At 39.1% G+C, this 15,297-nt stretch overlaps 1 long non-coding RNA gene across 1 annotated transcript in view; it reads left to right on the top strand.

Moving 5' to 3' along the window:
• LOC118538008 (uncharacterized) overlaps nt 1-15,297 on the top strand; it is a 293,889-nt gene that overhangs the window by 167,444 nt on the left and 111,148 nt on the right. The window lies entirely within an intron of this gene.

Here is a 15,297-nt window from a genome sequence, read left to right as displayed (position 1 = left end):
TTTTGGTTGTTTTATGATAAAACTTAAAGACCCATAGTACATCACTCTCTACTGTCTCTTCTGCGTAATGTGATAAGATATTTGTCTTGAGTAAAGATTAGCTATCTCTGCAGCCGTTCAGGCAATAGTGATCCCAGGATATAAAAGCGTGGAGTTACCTTATAGAATCAGAACCTTTAAAGTGGACCACGAGATTGCAAAGGTCACTGATTCCCCCTGCCCCTGTTTTACAGATGGGAAAAAGATGAGGTGTCATGGTCAGCATCACTCAGGAAATCAGAGTTCGGAGAAGGGAGAAGAGCATTGAGGTCTGACACCACACAGCCATATTTATTTGGGCATGACTATTAATCTGTGTTTATGAATATGCAAAGTATGCATGATCTTGAGGGTGTAAGCAAGGACACATTGCTCTCCCACTCCACACTGACTCTTCTTCATTAGCTCTCTGATTTGTGCAACATCCACTACAGGCGGGTTGCCTCTCACTGGTTCACACTGGGACAGGCTAATGCAGCACTGTGCTTGGAGTCTTGCTGGCTATGCTGTTGCCGTCATCACGGGGAATATACTTAACCTCTTTGAGCTTTGGTTTCTTCACAGGTAAAGCATTTAATCATAATAGTTTTCCCCAACCTAAGAGTTAATTTTACTTCTGAGACTCATTCAACCACTGTTTATAGAGCACCTACTAAATGCCTGATAATATCTATGTGCTGTCATATATATAAGGCAGCATAAAATATCATCTTGCTGGTTTTGGGCTTTTGAATTCTAACGCTGGCTCTGCTCTGACCAGATTCTAGGATTCTGGTTATGTGTTTTCCAATGAGCTGAAATTCTGTCGTTATAGTAAAGAAGAGCTTTTCACCTTCTGTAATGGCCCTAGTAAGGGTGGTATGCCCAGTGCACCTTGAAAGATTAAATGTCACCAGGAGGCCTTGGCTTGGCTTTGTAGCAGATAATCATAGAACTGAGTTTATTGGGAAGGGCTCCCTAGTCATATTTGTGCAACTATTAGGATTAAGGTATGCAGGTTACTACCTCCATTAATTTTCCTCCCTCCTTCTTCTGGTCTTCCCTCCCTTCTACTCAAACACTCACTGATACCTACTGAGGGAAGCCTCAGTCTAAGCATCGTAAGAGCTACCAAGATGAATTGGCCTCCCTACTTACAAAGCTCATGATCTACATGATCAGATTCTCCTAGGGAGAATTGGGGAGGGGAGGACATGGAGAGTCAGCATCTTCAACAACACGATAGGAAGGGCATCACCCTTTTATTTTTTTTTAAAGATTTTATTTATTTGGGGGCACCAGTTGGCACAGTCATTAAATATGGCTGACTTGGTTTCAGCCCAGGTCCTGATCTGAGAGTTGTGGGATCGAGCCCCACGTCAGACTCTGCACTGATTGCAGAGTCTGCTTGAGACTCTTTCTCCCTCTCACTCTGCCCCTCCCCCTAGCTCATGCAGGCATGTTCTCTCTCTCTCTCTTTCATAAATAAATTATTTATTTATTTCAGAGAGAGAGAAAGAGTGTGAGCAGAGGAAGGAACAGAGGGAGAGGGACAAGCAGACTCTGAGCTGAGTGCAGAACACAAGGCTCAATCTCAGGATGCCAAGATCATGACTGGAGCCAAAATCAAGAGTCAAACAGACGCCCAACTGACTGAGCCACCCAGGTGTCCTGGGCGTCACCTTTTTAAGACAACAATCTAAAATAGAAGCTTATAATTGATTTGGTTGTCATTAGATCGTGATGTTGAGCACATTTCTCATTTATAGAGGTATTTAGCTTGATGAGTAAAATTTACGTGTCCAGAAGCCCATGTTTTAAAATAAACTCTCTTCTAAAAGGTGCAGCGTTAGATAAGCACTTCCTGCATGTGTGTGTGCCTGTGCATGTGTGTACAGATACGTAGGAGCACATTGTGGAGGCAGAAACTCACGGGGCATTACTCTTCTATCTGGAGCATGTTCCTAAGAACCACCCCCTTCCCCTGTCAATCAGAACATGGTGCTTTCTTGAGAGGTTACATATCACATGTTTGCTCATGATGGGGAGAATGTCCTCTGGGAAGGCTATGTGTTCAGTAGTGAAGACAGTGAAGTTCACAAAGAGTTTGGTTAAAAGACCCTTTGGTGGTTTGGATGATGGTCATTCTGAAGAGAAAATGGTCTAACATCTCTATCTGGGGAATTTGTGTTATTGGGAGGGGTCATTTAGGGTCTTATGTCTTACTATATGGTCAGGCTTAGGTGTCTCTTCTCTGTCTCAAGGAGGTTTCCTCATCCTCTGCATCCTTCTCACAAATCCAGAGAGCCAGTCCTCAGACTCCTCCACTTTTTCCACTTCCCAGTTATTCATGGCCAAATTCACCACTGCCTCCCGATTTTCCTTGTTCCCTGGCTAAGCTCATGGACTCCTTTTTTATTTATTTGTTTTTGAAGTTAGAAATCTGAAGGAAGAAGGAATGTAACTATTATGAATTGATTTTAACTCCTTTTCAAATATGATTTTAAAAGACTCATTGCTAAGTCATTTTTATGGATTATTTTATTTAATATTCCTAATAACTCTATAAGTAAACATTATTTTATTCCCAGTTGATAGATTAAGAAACTGAGGTAACAAAATATTACATGACTTGCCTAATAGTACACAGCAAGAAGTTGAGCTTTTGTAGACTTTATTGCTAACATGCATGGGGAAAGGAGATGAATTAGCAAAATGGCAAAAACTGGGACTTGTGAAAGTTACAGAATTCTTAAAAGATCCTCACTGAACTCTTCTTTTTTTTGGTTGGTCCCTTTGGTATAAAGCTCTTCCATTCTTCTTTTCTTCATTATCTTTATGTCCCTATCCTTTACTCAAAGAAGGTCAAATTATGTCATTCTTTGGCAAAAGCTATCCTGCTAAAATTGTTAAAAATGCATGATATAGTTAACTTCTCAAAATAGTTCAAAGTTTTGAAAATGAATCATGTTTCAAACAGTCAACATCAAGCCAATTTGCCTGGCATTAAGTGGTTTCTTAGATGCAGAATTTACCAAATGATTTCACTTTGTCCCATCATTTATTCCTGACAGCATTTAAGAATTACAAAGGAACTGAACATTTCTTAAGGAACTCCTAATGCTAGTAATCATGGTTGTCATTTATCAAACCCCTTTACGCACCAGGCCCTCTCTTAAGGTCTTTATACACACTGTCTTATTTGACCATCACGGAAACTCTATGAAGTTGGGATTACTAGCTCAAGCTTTCCCAGTGAGAGTAGTAAGGCTCAGGAAGATTGTGTAATGTTCCTGAAGTAACAAAGCTAGTAATTAGCAGAACTGGAATAAGAACAGAAGTGTCCCTGCTTTTAAAAACTACACTGATAGAAGCAGCTGAGCCAATCTTACATTTAGTGATTGTATCTTCCTGATGGAACAGGCAGATGTCATAGTATTAAGAAAACAGAGCACCTCTGATGACTTCCTAACTATAATTCAGACAAAATCTCATCATATATCTTAAGGGGGAGATTTTGCTTCTAAAGCCCTAGTGAGGATTGTACAACCTTAGACAATTGGGACTGTTTTCCATCATTATAAATAAGATGTTGATATCAATCAGTACACATATGGCTCAATCAATACTGGGGTCCACTTTGGGACAGTTTCAAAGACCAACAGGAGCACACCCACATTAGACACATAGCAATAGTATAACTGTCAGAAAATTGCCTCATTTAACAAAAAGAGCAAGTGACTAAGTATTTCTGGAAACAGTCACATAGTTCTTTTTATGATATAGTCAAGATACGTTTCTCCTTTGCGTTCCTTTGTTCTTCTGTAAAAATAGGTATGTGATTTAAGGAGGTCCTTGGAACATGTAGGTTTTTGGAAGATTATTTGTTGTATATCTTAAATCTAAAGTAAGATTTATTCCCCTCACAATTTTAAAATATAAAATCAATTGTAAAATTGTGTGTGTGTGTGTGTGTATTTAAATTGAGGATATGAAGAAGGAATGTTGGAGGGTTCTCAAAACCTGGAATATTTATAATTGGAATATTTATAATAGTCATGTACTGAGGGCTTAACACATGGTAATGTGTTAAGTATTTTGTAAGCATTATTTCTAATAAAAATGTGATAGGATAATATCTCTACTTTATGGATGAGCAAACTGAAGCTTAGTGAGGATGAATAGCTTGCTCAAGTTCCCCCCTCTCAGAAGCCCACATTGGTCTGATGCCAAACTATTCCCTTTCTCACTGGCACACTCCAGTTTGCCCTGCAGAACACATACTTAGCCCACAAGAAATGTCACAGTCCTTTGGTGATGTGATCCACTATCAGGTACATGTTCCATCCTTTCTAAAGAAGCCACTCTGAGTAGAGAGCCTTTACATTCCTGTGAGGGACGTTAAGGAAATGCTCCTACTCTCTAAACCAGAGAAAGGGGCATGCTGGCCCACATTGGCTCCTAATACACATTAAGCACATCTCAGAACAACTTAGGAAGACAAATAGTCTCCCCACTTTACAGATGAGCAAAGTGAGGATTTTAGAGGTGGTAATGCTTCCACATGGTTCCAGGCTACATCTAAGATTCTGAACCTGCCCTGCTTGAATCCAAAGCTAGTCTTCTCCTCCCAACACTGTTCCCCACTATTTCCTCTAGGAATTTATTATCTTTTTGGTGTCTCAAGCCAGTACAGAGTGGCTCTCCTCTGGCCAACTGAACATAAACTCTGAAGAGCTCATTTTTGCCCTCTGGGAGGAGTCCTGCCTTGGATCTCAGATGCAGAGTTTGGTTGCAAAGCTGGATCCATGTGTGATGAAGGCAATATCACTGCTGGGGAGTGATGGGGAGCTCACTGGTCAGACGCCAGCTGGCTCAGGAGACCGTCTCTCTTTCCTTTCCTGGAGCAAGCAACATTACGTCTGGCCATGCTTGTCTGCTTTGGTGCCCAATTCCACAGCCATTTCAAGTTTTTCCTCTCCCCAAAATGAACATTTACACTCCCATGGATCACCCCTTTGATATTTCTAACCACGTAGCTCCAGCTCAGAAGACAAATCAGGAGTGACATTCTGTTACTGTGTTTTCAACTATAGCTCATAATTTGGTGTAAAGCTTGTCATTGTCTAAGAAACACATCCCTGTGCAGAGAACCCATTGGACACCAGAATGAAATTGACTAAATAAAAGCAGTTTCAGTGAACAATTTGCAAATATCACTGTTTCTTGCCAAGCCTTTTTGGCAAAACCATCTTCAGTGACTTGAGAGCTTTTCCAGCCAGAAAGAGATTTGGGTTACCTTATGCTTTCCTCTCTCATTTTTCTGATATAAATACTTTCATTAAAGCCACATAAGTCTCAGACAATAGAAATGTCATTTAGGGAAACATTTGCATTTATTTTTCAGGAAAATTTATTCAGTTTTTCCTTTTCACAAAGAGGGGAGGGGCCTTATTTTAGAGCCCAAAATAATATTTGCTAGAGACAGTTCTCCACTACATATTGAGGGAGTGTGTGTGTGTGTGTGTGTCTGTGTGTGTGTGTGTGGTAAGAGGGAGGAAGCTGTTACTGGAGCCATGTTTCCTGGGGAAAAACCTATCAGGTTCTCTGTCTCTCATGGAGCTTAAAATTGAGGAAAGGGGGGCTCCTGGGAGGTGCAGTTGGTTAAGTGTCTTACTCTTGATTTTGGCTCAGGTCATGATCTCAGGGTCCTGGGATCAAGCCCTGTGTCGGCCTTCACGCTCAACGTGGAGTCTGCTTGAGATTCTCTCTCCCTCTTCCTCTCCTCCTCCAGCTCATGCTCTCTCTCTCTCTCTCAAATAAATAAATCTTTTTAAAAATTGAGGAAAGGATGTCTTTGGAACAGGAAAGAAGTATGAGGGATAACTGTGAAAACCCTGGCATAGACCTCAATAGCCAACAGGGATTCTTTCCAAATTGAGCCAGCAACTGGTAGCGTGATCTTATAAATTAAATAAGAATATATATAAAGCAAAACGAGGTTTAAAGATTGAATGGATTTTTTTAAAGGAAAAGGAAAAATAGGCAAAAATCATAGTCCACTTGGAGCTTAGACATGCCATTTAGATTCTTTAAGCCTTAGAGTTTTCATCTATACAACTGGGTAAAAAAAAAAAAAAAAAAAAAGGCAGCAACCCGCAACCCAAATTGATACTTACGTGATCATGTGCCAGATTCCACATGAAACTTAAGACAACATGTCATTAGCCTGATTTTCCACTTGACAAAATCAGGTTCTTCCAGTTAATCCTTTTTTGAGACATATTTTCATGACACTTACTAAGGGAAGATGCCATTACGAATAGAACAACCCTTTCCCCTTTTTTCATGGAGCTTATACTCTAGTGACCGAAGTCACACAGCTGAAATGTGAGTGTCTGGACTAGGAAGCAAGGCCCCCTGGACTGAAATCTGGACACTTTCCAATGTTCTGCTACACCCAGGACAGTCCCAGTGGATGGCTGATCTTCAAGCATAATTACTAACGTCCAGTGTACTAATTTGGATGATAAATTGTATGCTTGCACTACCATTGATATGTAAAAAAAAAAAAGAACGAAGGAAACAGGCCGAACAGTCCTATGTCCTGTTCCTCAGTAAGAGGTTTGGTTTCTTCTCTCCCCACAAACACCTTCAATGCACCAGCAGCTCCATCTTGCCCAGAGTCCCACCCTCTGGTGGGACTCGATTCCTTCATTCTTTTAGGTTCCTTTTAAGTTCTTACTCTTTTCCTTTTTCAAAAGCACAGTAGGATTTTTTGATAGTATGATATATACAAATATGTAATTATGTAAATGTATAATACATATCAAAAATCATACCAGAGTTCCTCTTAAGACTTATAGCTGGACAGTTTTTTAGGACACCCAGGTGGAACTAGGGCAGGACAGCAGCCAAAAGTTTCAGTCCAGTAGAGCCTTAAAGAGTTTCTGGAATAAACAATTTGCTGACCCATAAAGTTGGAATAGGAGGTAGGAGTCATTACTCAGAGACATGGACGTTTTGAGCTTTTAAAGGGCTCTTATCAGAAGATCTAAGCCAGTACAGTTTACAGAGAAGCAAAGCCCAGAAAGGGGGAGTTGACTCAAAGAAAGTTCAACTCAACATGAACATACAGTGAATCCAGAACAATAACCAAGTTTTTTGGATGCTGATCCATTCTTGTGTCAGTCTCCCCACTGTCTCTATTTGAGTATGGCCCTCAAAGGGATGTGATTGCATTATTTAAAAAAAGCAGAGAGAAACCAGAGTAATAGAGGGTGGGACTCTGGGCAAGATGGAGCTGCTGGTGCATTGAAGGTGTTTGTGGGGAGAGAAGAAACCAAACCTCTTACTGAGGAACAGGACATAGGACTGTTTGGCCTGTTTCCTTCATTCTTTTTTTTTTTTTTTTTAAGATTTTATTTATTTATTTGAGAGAGAGAGAATGAGAGACAGAGAGCACAAGAGGGAAGAGGGTCAGAGGGAGAAGCAGACTCCCCGCCGAGCAGGGAGCCCGATGCGGGACTCGATTCCTTCATTCTTTTAGGTTCCTTTTAAGTTCTTATTCTTTTCCTTTTTCAAAAGCACAGTAGGATTTTTTGATAGTATGATATATACAAATATGTTATTATGTAAATGTATAATACATATCAAAACCCTAATTAAACCCCTAAGAGATAAGCCTGATTAAACTCCCAGGGAGATATCCCTCAGAAATTATCTATACATACATTTGTTTTCTGTGTTACTATAATTAGATCACACTGTTTATATTATCTGGTGGTTTGTTTTATATGTTTGTTTGTTTTTTTAACTCACTTAACCATACCTCTAACCTTGTTGGTAAAATTCTTCGAGTCTTCCAGAGATGAGTTGAGGAGGACAGGAAATCCTTTCTTCCCACTCTGCCCTGCCACCCATCCCTGGAATATCACTCCCCATCTCCTAGGATGCCAGGAACTCCATTAGAGAGCCACCGTGTTAGTATTGACGCATGGATTAGCATGTAGATACCCACACAACAGCCATGACACGAAGCACGTATCAGTAATTGAAATCATAGCCTAAGCAAGCTGATTGGATCCTACTCAGCAGGCTGCCAGAATGGAGATTTCTGGCAGGGAGTAGAAAGGATTGGGGAAGGGGGGTGCAGGATGTTTGTCGCTGGGAGGGAGGTGGGGAGGAGAGAGCTCCAGACACCACCTGCCAGGAGGCTAAGCAGGGAAAGGTGAAGGAGCTGCAGGAAGGAAAGACCTGAGCTCAGAAACCTGAGAGGAGAGGAAACAGAAGACTGGCCCTGCCCAAAATGCTACCTTCTAGAGTGTCCTCATCCTCAGTATTAAAAGTATAGTGATAATATTGCCAGCCTTCTTCCCTTCCTTCCTTCCTTCCTTCCTTCCATAAAATCATTCATTTGCCATCATTTATCGAAAGCCTTCCATATGCTGGGCACTTCCCTGCATGCTGGCTTGTGATGAAGAACACAACAGACACGGTCTTGCCCCCATGAAGTTGACAGACCAGTGGTGGAGTCAGACTTTTAACAAGGGGATAATTACATAATTAAATCTGGTTCTAAGTGCTAAGTGTAAAGGAGGAAAATGACAGTGTTCTATATGAGAGAATAACAGAGCAGGATGAAAATTAATCTACAGGGTCAGGGATAGCCCATGACACTGTGATATTTAAAGGAAATCTGAAGAATGAATAGGACTCAGGCAGTCAAGAGACAGGGAAAGGGCTCGCCAGGGGGGCAGGGGTGGGGAACAGCAGGAACAAAGGCCTGGAGACTGGAAGGGTAGAGGACTTTGGAAGATCAGAAAGTCTGGTCACTGTGGCTGTTTCTCCAGATGTTAGAGGGGTAGCCAGAGGTGAAGGCCTTTTGTGATCTGCTAGGGATTTTAGAGGTTCAAAGAATTTTATGCAGAAAAGTGATATTTTCAGATTTACTTTTCAAATTATTCTGGCTACTCTGTGGCGAATATTATTCAATATATTTTTAAACTTGTTTTCTTTATTACCGTTCTGTAAGCAAGATAAGAAAATAAACACCCATTAAAAAAAAAAAAAGCTGAGAATATGAATGTTGTCTCTCTGAGGTTAGAGTTGTCTGTACTCCATGGAAATTTTCCTGAAGTTCTGAAAAGCTAGATCCATTCTTAGGCCAAAGCTGTGTTTCTGCCTAATAATGGCTCATTTTTTGAGTACTTATTATTTGTCATGCATTTCATTAAGAAATTTGTATCAATATCTCTTTTTACTATTAAAAAAAATCCCTGGGGTGCCTGGGTGGCTCAGTCGGTTAAGTGGTCAGCTCTTAATTTTGGCTCAGGGTCGTGAGAAGAAGCCCCACGTGGGGCTCCTTGATGAGCAGGGAGTCTGCTTGAGATTCTCTCTCCCTCTCCCTTTTCCCCTCCCCCTGCTCATGCACTCTCTCTCTCTCTCACATAAATAAATCTTTAAAAAAAAATTAAATTAAAAAAATAAAATATTAAAAGAAATCTTTATAGCAACTTTATGCAGGAAATGTGATTATTTCTATTTGAGACTCACTCATTCCCCAAATGAACCAGAATCAAATCCCTTTACCTAGAATCTCTACTGGTGCTGACATGGTCTTAGGTTATTGCCTCAAGGGGTCTGCTGGCTCTAAAAGTCTCCCCTATTCCCCAAAATGGCTTAAATCTGGACCAAAGTATTTGGAGATACAGATCAAATTGTGGACATTTAAAGACAGCTTCTCTCTTGTATTTAGAAAATGTACTTCAGTGTGTTAGGAGAAGTTTCTGAGTGTCTAGAAAACATTATCAGGAGGGAGAAAAAAAAAAGAAAAAAACCCAAACTTATCAGCTGCTTCTGTCTGCTGCTACCTGGCCCTGGTGACAACTGATGTCTTAAAAAGGGATAATGTCTGTTGGTGATTCTCACTGACAGTGTTAAGATTGGCTGAGCTGAGATCTCAACCCTTGAGCTGAAGGGCCCTCCACAGAGTGTCTGGTCCAGACCTTTGCCTTCAGACTGGGGCAAACCTCATCAATCAACCCATCCATCAATGTATGGGTTCTCTGTTAAGATGCTCAGGATTTAGTTGTGAGGTAACATTTAAGTTCAAGAAACAATTGGAGAATATTCTAGCATTTATTCAGTTGCAAAACAAACATTCTTTGGAGGCCCCAAACACAAGAAACAAAAATTTGTAATATTAAATTTTAGAATAATAGAAAAAATATGGACTGCAAACAATGAATTTAAAGGCAACATAAGAATTTTCAAAATGACAATTTTTAAGACAAAACTTTTTTTTATGGCTCCCACAAGATCTTTTTGTATTCATTGTACATGTTCATGCTGATTTAAAGATATGCTAACTGGATTTCAAGCTGACAGATGGCCATTTCTTTTCACTTCCACAAACTTTTCCCTTTTTTGTGCATATCAGGTCTGGTGGACACATTAAGCATATCAGTTCTTCAGGTGCTAACTGTTGTTTTTTTAAGATTTTATTTATTTATTTGAGAGAGAGAGTAGGAGCGGGGCAGAGGGAAAGGGAGAAGCAGACTCCTCACTGAGCAGGGAGCCCAACTCAGGGATTGAGGACCCTGAGATCATGACCTGAATCGAAGGCAGACACCTAACCAACTGAGCCACCCAGACTGCTAACTTTTATAAATAATATTTATATATATTCAATTATAGTATAATATCTACCAACAAAAGAAAATAGGGAAACTAGAGATAAACAGAAAGAAACACCTCAAAGCCCCATGTGCCAAATACAAAAGATTTTGCTATTATGGGACATTGTAATTTCTTCTTTTAAAAAAATAAAATTCAACTGAGTAAATTTAAAGATCTAATTGGCTTTATTTAATGCTTCATGAATCGGGCAGCATCTCATCTAGCAAGTCGAAAGGAGCCGTGCTCCAAGGAGCTCTACAAAATGGAAGACTTTTATAGGCAGAAACAGGGTGGGACAAGGAAGTTATTAGTAAAAGAAAAGGAAGGAATATTTCAGGCAAGGTCACCTTCTTTGGAGGGAAGGGCAGTGGTCTGTCATGCAGATTATCTCTCTAGTGCTGATAGGGAAATTCCAGATTGACAGGTTAAATTCACATTGCTACAATTAAGTCTTGGTTTGCTTTCTGGAGGCAAGTGACTGCGTTTGGGCCTGTTGCTGCTTCTAATTTTTTTTTTTTTTTAACATTTCTATATTTTCTTTGTAACCTTTGTTGTGTTGTTGTTGCTCAGATGAAATACTTGTTCATAAATTGAAATTTAGGAGAGTTTAAAAATAAAAGCAGCAACTGGGGTCAAAAATGCAAATAAAGCTATTATTAAGTATTGATATATTTATCTTCTACAGCTGTGCATTGTTTAATGTAGGCATTAAAACACCATGTAGGTAACCTAACCATTTCTTATAACATTTTTTTTTTTTTTTTTTTACATAGACACTATTCCATGTTATCACATTACCTTTTCAAATGTCATTTTAATTACTTCCTGTCTTTTCATCAGGCAGATGAAACTAAGGACTATTTAACCACTCCCCTGTTGCTGAGAATTAAAGTAATCTCTAAGTTTGCATCTTTATAAATAATTCTAAGGTGATTATCTTTCCATGGCAAATACATTACACATATATTGTTTTCCAAGAGAAGGTTAACAGAAATGGAATTACTATGAAGAAAAGAATGAGCATATTTTTATGGAAGGAGTTTTTCAGATTAACTTGGAAGTGGATTTTACAACTTTGTGAAAGAGTGACTCTTGTAAGACTTCCTAATAAGCACACGATATTATCATTTTTTAAAATAGTTTTTATTTTTAAAAAAGTTTAAAATGATTCACAATTCATTGACTATTTTTGATTACTAGTTGTTGAACTTTGCTTTTTATGTGCCTGTTTACTCTTATAAATTATCTGTGTTCCTTTCCCATTTGTGTATTAGGGTCCTATTGTTTTCTATATCAGCTTGCTTTAATATCTTTTTATGCTAAAAGTAATCAGTCTCACTTAGGCCACCTGATAACTGCACACACACGCATGACCTGGGGAGAGTATCACTAGAACTGCTCAGCGAAGCTCATCCCAAAATGCAAAATCATGAGCAAATAATCTGCTGTTGATAATCTAATCTATTTTGGATAGTTTGTTACGTTGAAAGTAACAGACACAGGATCTATACCAGAAGTGGGCTTCAAACTCATGTGGATAGTGAATATTAGTGGTTTTTTTTCTTACTAATTTTTTCTAGTTTTATTGAGAAATAATTGACATACATCACTGTATTAATTCAAGGTGTATAGCATAATGGTTTGATTTACATATATTATGACATGATTACCACAATAGGTCCAGCTAACATCCATCATTTCATATAGATACAATAAAAAGAAAAGAAAAAAGAAAAAAATTTTTCCTTATGATGAGACATTTTAGGATTTACTCTCGTGACAACTTCACATATATCATACAGCAGTGTTAACTGTTGTCATGATATTGTGCATTACGTTCCTACTACTTATTTGTAAGTGGAAGTTTTGACCACCTGTATCCAATTCCCCCTCCTCTACCTTCTGCTTCTGCTAACCACAAATCTGGTGTCTTTTTCTATGAGTTTGGTTTTTTTGTTGTTGGTTTTTGTTTTTGTTTGTTTTGTTGTTTTGTTTTGTTTAGACTCCACATATAAGTGAGATCATACAGTGTTTGTCTTTCTTTATCTGACTTATTTCACTTAGCATGTCTTCCGGGTCCATCTGTGTTGTTGCAAGTGGTAGGATTTATTAATTGCTGAGTAATATTCCACCGCCTCTGTGTGTGTGTGTGTGTGTGTATATGTGTGTACACACACAACTTCTTTATCCATCAGTGGACACCTAGGTTGTTTAGACAACCTAAGATCTTGAGTATTATAGGTAATGCTGCTATGAACATGGGGGTGCAGATACTGATTCCAGTTAATGGTTCATTTCCTCTGGTTATATTCCCAGAAGTGGAATTGCTGGATCATATGGCAGTTCTTTTATTTATTTATTTATTTATTTATTTTTTTTTTTTAAAGATTTTATTTATTTATTTGACAGAGACAGCCAGAGAGAGAACACAAGCAGGGTAAGTGAGAGAGAGAAGCAGGCTTCCCACTGAGCAGGGAGCCCGATGCAGGGCTCGATCCCAGGACCCTGGGATCATGACCTGAGCCAAAGGCAGACGCTTAACAACTGAGCCACCCAGGCGCCCTGGCAGTTCTTTTAATTTTTTGAGGCTTCTCTATACTGTTTTCCATAGAGGCTGTACCAGTTTACAATCCCACCACATGGGTTCCCTCTGCTCCACATCCATGCCAGCATTTGTTAGCTCTTGTCTTTTTGATGATGGCCATCATAACGTGTGAGGTGATCTCTTATTTTTATTTTAATTTGCATTTCCCTAAAAACTAGTGGTGTTGAGCACCTTTTTATGTTGGCCTTTGAATATCTTCTATGAAAAGAATGTCTGTTCCAGTCCTTTGCCCATTTTTTAATTGGGTTATTTATTTATTTATTTTGCTCTTGAGTTTTATGAGTTCTTTATATATTTTGGATGTTAACCCCTTACCAGATATATGGTTTGAAAATATTTTTTCCCATCCTGTAGGTTGTCTTTTCACTTTGTTGATGGTTCCCTTACCAGATACATGGTTTGAAAATAGATTTTTCCCCATTCTGTAGGTTGACTTTTCACTTTGTTGATGGTTTCTTCTGCTGTGCAGAAGTTTTTGGTTTGATATAGTCTCACCTATTTTTTATTTTATTGCTGTGCTTTATGTCATATACAAAATATCATTACCAAGGAGCTTTAGTCCTATGTTTTCTTCTAGGAGTTTCAGTCTCAGGCCTTAACATTTAAGTCTTAATCCATTTTGAGTTAATTTTCATGAGTGGTGTCAGATGGGGTCTAGTTTCATGAATATTAGTTTTTGTAATTTCAGCTTATTGTTTTAACTCCCTGAACTTCAGATATCCATACCCTGGATGGAAATAATACTAACACCTACCCCTGCTCCTCAAATTGGGTATACACCAAATGAGATCCTGCTTATTGAGTGTCCCACCCAGTGCTGGGATAAAGCTGGCTCTTGCCAAAGCTTCCTCTGCCACAGCCATTTAACTAAAGCAAAGTCATTAGAATATTCCTTCCTTTCTCAAACATGGTGTTAGCTAAGTCAGAGTCCCTTTGCAATAAAGAACATTGCAAATTAGGCTCATTCGATGCAGCAGAAAGGGGATTTTGAACTAATGCCTCATCCATAAAAGCTGCAACCCCAGGGTATGCTGCCTGAGTGCTAGTTGGGATATTTTGACATAGCCTTCCAATGCCGTTTATATTTGGACTAATAAAAGTATTTGATTCCAGAGATCTAAATGAAGCCAAGTGCAGTTTTTCTTCCTCATTTCCCAGTTCCTAGAAGAAATCCTGTGTGTTAGGCTGTGTTTTATAGATTTAATGCCAGAATATAAGTATGTGCCTTGGAAACAGGGACCTGTGAGGATGGCATGGGATTATCAGACATTCTAGAAGAGCACATATGGCTGGGAACTAGGGACAGAGACAGCGCTCCTTTCTTTCCAGTGGGAGGCACATTGTGCAGAAACTGTCTGGTTTTGTTGTGGCTGAGTAAGAACATTTAAGACTGGACTGATTCTTTAAAAGGAGCAAGTGGAGACATCCAGTTTTAGCCAAGATGCAGTAAGTTCATTATATCCCCTCTCTCCTACAGATTATGACTAAAATCTATACACTGAATGCAAAAAGCAACTACCTGAAGTCTCTGAAAAGTCAAACCTTGTAGGTTGATTGGGGAAGGAAGTGAGAATTTGAAGAATGAGCACTATGGTAGGGGGATTTTTTTTTTTTCTCCCCTTTCTCTCCCAGTATTGACCTAAGGACAGAACAGCATAGTAGGTACAGACAGCAAAAACCGAGAGAAATTCTCTTTAGTTAGAAGAAAGGCCACTGCAAACCAATCAGAGAGTATGGGGTCACTGTGAGCTGGAGAGACACCTTTTTTTTCCTTATTGAAGTACAGTTGACATACAATATTACATTAGATTCAGATGTACAACAGAGCAATTCGACAAGTCTATACTTTGAGAGCCACTTTTTATTCATCCTTTTTTCCTCAGTTTCGCTGAGATACCATTGACATACAACATAAGTAAGTTTAAGGTGTATAATGTGATGATTCGATACACATACATGTGTACCATAGTAAGGTTAAACACCTCCATCCCTTC

This window comes from Halichoerus grypus, chromosome 15 (assembly GCF_964656455.1).
Source record: "Halichoerus grypus chromosome 15, mHalGry1.hap1.1, whole genome shotgun sequence".
Lineage (NCBI taxonomy): Eukaryota > Metazoa > Chordata > Mammalia > Carnivora > Phocidae > Halichoerus > Halichoerus grypus.
Note: the sequence above shows the minus strand (reverse complement) of the source record. Positions and strands in the feature narration are given on the sequence as shown.